Source organism: Apostichopus japonicus, chromosome 12 (assembly GCF_037975245.1).
Source record: "Apostichopus japonicus isolate 1M-3 chromosome 12, ASM3797524v1, whole genome shotgun sequence".
Lineage (NCBI taxonomy): Eukaryota > Metazoa > Echinodermata > Holothuroidea > Aspidochirotida > Stichopodidae > Apostichopus > Apostichopus japonicus.
In genome coordinates, this window is record NC_092572.1 from 33,219,570 (window position 1) to 33,224,088 (window position 4,519).

At 36.4% G+C, this 4,519-nt stretch overlaps 1 protein-coding gene across 1 annotated transcript in view; it reads right to left on the reverse strand.

Moving 5' to 3' along the window:
- Positions 1–4,519, reverse strand: part of LOC139977744 (uncharacterized) — an 831,623-nt gene that overhangs the window by 382,831 nt on the left and 444,273 nt on the right. The window lies entirely within an intron of this gene.

A 4,519-nucleotide genomic window follows, 5' to 3' on the forward strand; every position in this document is an offset into this window, starting at 1 on the left:
TCAAGTGATTCTGGGTCCATCTGCCAAACAGAAGTAGGTTACCATTTATCCAAATTTAATCAAAAATTAAAAATTCCCCCAAAAGATGATATACTGTTTCAATGTTTCTAATTTTAATTGCTGACCCTTCCTCCTCCCAACCCAGCACACACTGACATGTCTCCTGTGATGTCCTTAATGAAAATGCCTGTCATACATGTCATTGATCTTCAAGTTTTATTCAGTGTTCACATTTATTCCCTTCAGAATCCAGTTGACCAAGCAAGATCAAGTGATTCTGAGTCCATCTGCCAAACAGAAGTAGGTTACCATTTATCCAAATTTAATCAAAAATTAAAAAAAAAAAAATGATATACTGTTTCAATGTTTCTAATTTTAATTGCTGACCCTTCCTCCTCCCCACCCAGCACACACTGACATGTCTCCTGTGATGTCCTTAATGAAAATGCCTGTCATACATGTCATTGATCTTCAAGTTTTATTCAGTAATCACATTTTTTCCCTTCAGAATCCAGTTGACCCAGCAAGATCAAGTGATTCTGAGTCCATCTGCCAAACAGAAGTAGGTTACCATTTATCCAAATTTAATCAAAAATTAAAAATTCCCCCAAAAGATGATATACTGTTTCAATGTTTCTAATTTTAATTGCTGACCCTTCCTCCTCCCAACCCAGCACACACTGACATGTCTCCTGTGATGTCCTTAATGAAAATGCCTGTCATACATGTCATTGATCTTCAAGTTTTATTCAGTGTTCACATTTTTTCCCTTCAGAATCCAGTTGACCCAGCGGGATCAAGTCATTCTGAGTCCATCTGCCAAACAGAAGTAGGTTACCATTTATCCAAATTTAATCAAAAATTAAAAAAAAAATGATATATTGTTTCAATGTTTCTAATTTTAATTGCTGACCCTACCTCCTTCCCACCCAGCACACACTGACATGTCTCCTGTGATGTCCTTAATGAAAATGCCTGTCATACATGTCATTGATCTTCAAGTTTTATTCAGTGTTCACATTTTTTCCCTTCAGAATCCAGTTGACCCAGCAAGATCAAGTGATTCTGAGTCCATCCGCCAAACAGAAGTAGGTTACCATTTATCCAAATTTAATCAAAAATTAAAAAATAAAAAAAAAATGATATTCTGTTTCAATGTTTCTAATTTTAATTGCTGACCCTTCCTCCTCACCACCCAGCACACACTGACATGTCCCCTCTGATGTCCTTAATGAAAATGCCTGTCATACATGTCATTGATCTTCAAGGTTTATTCAGTAATCACATTTTTTCCCTTCAGAATCCAGTTGACCCAGCAAGATCAAGTGATTCTGAGTCCATCTGCCAAACAGAAGTAGGTTACCATTTATCCAAATTTAATCAAAAATTGAAGAATACAAAAAATGATATACTGTTTCAATGTTTCTAATTTTAATCGCTGACCCTTCCTCCTCCCCACCCAGCACACACTGACATGTCTCCTGTGATGTCCTTAATGAAAATGCCTGTCATACATGTCATTGATCTTCAAGTTTTATTCAGTAATCACATTTTTTCCCTTCAGAATCCAGTTGACCCAGCAAGATCAAGTGATTCTGAGTCCATCTGCCAAACAGAAGTAGGTTACCATTTATCCAAATTTAATCAAAAATTAAAAATTCCCCCAAAAGATGATATACTGTTTCAATGTTTCTAATTTTAATTGCTGACCCTTCCTCCTCCCAACCCAGCACACACTGACATGTCTCCTGTGATGTCCTTAATGAAAATGCCTGTCATACATGTCATTGATCTTCAAGTTTTATTCAGTGTTCACATTTTTTCCCTTCAGAATCCAGTTGACCCAGCAAGATCAAGTCATTCTGAGTCCATCTGCCAAACAGAAGTAGGTTACCATTTATCCAAATTTAATCAAAAATTAAAAAAAAAATGATATATTGTTTCAATGTTTCTAATTTTAATTGCTGACCCTACCTCCTTCCCACCCAGCACACACTGACATGTCTCCTGTGATGTCCTTAATGAAAATGCCTGTCATACATGTCATTGATCTTCAAGTTTTATTCAGTGTTCACATTTTTTCCCTTCAGAATCCAGTTGACCCAGCAAGATCAAGTGATTCTGAGTCCATCCGCCAAACAGAAGTAGGTTACCATTTATCCAAATTTAATCAAAAATTAAAAAATCAAAAAAAAATGATATTCTGTTTCAATGTTTCTAATTTTAATTGCTGACCCTTCCTCCTCACCACCCAGCACACACTGACATGTCCCCTCTGATGTCCTTAATGAAAATGCCTGTCATACATGTCATTGATCTTCAAGGTTTATTCAGTGTTCACATTTTTTCCCTTCAGAATCCAGTTGACCCAGCAAGATCAAGTCATTCTGAGTCCATCTGCCAAACAGAAGTAGGTTACCATTTATCCAAATTTAATCAAAAATTGAAGAATACAAAAAATGATATTCTGTTTCAATGTTTCTAATTTTAATCGCTGACCCTTCCTCCTCCCAACCCAGCACACTGACATGTCTCCTGTGATGTCCTTAATGAAAATGCCTGTCATACATGTCATTGATCTTCAAGTTTTATTCAGTAATCACATTTTTTCCCTTCAGAATCCAGTTGACCCAGCAAGATCAAGTGATTCTGAGTCCATCTGCCAAACAGAAGTAGGTTACCATTTATCCAAATTTAATCAAAAATTAAAAATTCCCCCAAAAGATGATATACTGTTTCAATGTTTCTAATTTTAATTGCTGACCCTTCCTCCTCCCAACCCAGCACACACTGACATGTCTCCTGTGATGTCCTTAATGAAAATGCCTGTCATACATGTCATTGATCTTCAAGTTTTATTCAGTGTTCACATTTTTTCCCTTCAGAATCCAGTTGACCCAGCAAGATCAAGTCATTCTGAGTCCATCTGCCAAACAGAAGTAGGTTACCATTTATCCAAATTTAATCAAAAATTAAAAAAAAAATGATATATTGTTTCAATGTTTCTAATTTTAATTGCTGACCCTACCTCCTTCCCACCCAGCACACACTGACATGTCTCCTGTGATGTCCTTAATGAAAATGCCTGTCATACATGTCATTGATCTTCAAGTTTTATTCAGTGTTCACATTTTTTCCCTTCAGAATCCAGTTGACCCAGCAAGATCAAGTGATTCTGAGTCCATCCGCCAAACAGAAGTAGGTTACCATTTATCCAAATTTAATCAAAAATTAAAAAATCAAAAAAAAATGATATTCTGTTTCAATGTTTCTAATTTTAATTGCTGACCCTTCCTCCTCACCACCCAGCACACACTGACATGTCCCCTCTGATGTCCTTAATGAAAATGCCTGTCATACATGTCATTGATCTTCAAGGTTTATTCAGTGTTCACATTTTTTCCCTTCAGAATCCAGTTGACCCAGCAAGATCAAGTCATTCTGAGTCCATCTGCCAAACAGAAGTAGGTTACCATTTATCCAAATTTAATCAAAAATTGAAGAATACAAAAAATGATATTCTGTTTCAATGTTTCTAATTTTAATCGCTGACCCTTCCTCCTCCCAACCCAGCACACTGACATGTCTCCTGTGATGTCCTTAATGAAAATGCCTGTCATACATGTCATTGATCTTCAAGTTTTATTCAGTGTTCACATTTTTTCCCTTCAGAATCCAGTTGACCCAGCAAGATCAAGTGATTCTGAGTCCATCTGCCAAACAGAAGTAGGTTACCATTTATCCAAATTTAATCAAAAATTAAAAAAAAAAGTGATATATTGTTTCAATGTTTCTAATTTTAATTGCTGACCCTTCCACCTCCCCAACCCAGCACACTGACATGTCTCCTGTGATGTCCTTAATGAAAATGCCTGTCATACATGTCATTGATCTTCAAGTTTTATTCAGTGTTCACATTTTTTCCCTTCAGAATCCAGTTGACCCAGCAAGATCAAGTGATTCTGAGTCCATCTGCCAAACAGAAGTAGGTTACCATTTATCCAAATTTAATCAAAAATTGAAGAATACAAAAAATGATATACTGTTTCAATGTTTCTAATTTTAATTGCTGACCCTTCCTCTTCCCCACCCAGCACACACTGACATGTCTCCTGTGATGTCCTTAATGAAAATGCCTGTCATACATGTCATTGATCTTCAAGTTTTATTCAGTGTTCACATTTTTTCCCTTCAGAATCCAGTTGACCCAGCAAGATCAAGTGATTCTGAGTCCATCTGCCAAACAGAAGTAGGTTACCATTTATCCAAATTTAATCAAAAATTAAAAAAAAAAAGTGATATATTGTTTCAATGTTTCTAATTTTAATTGCTGACCCTTCCACCTCCCCAACCCAGCACACTGACATGTCTCCTGTGATGTCCTTAATGAAAATGCCTGTCATACATGTCATTGATCTTCAAGTTTTATTCAGTGTTCACATTTTTTCCCTTCAGAATCCAGTTGACCCAGCAAGATCAATTGATTCTGAGTCCATCTGCCAAACAGAAGTAGGTTTCC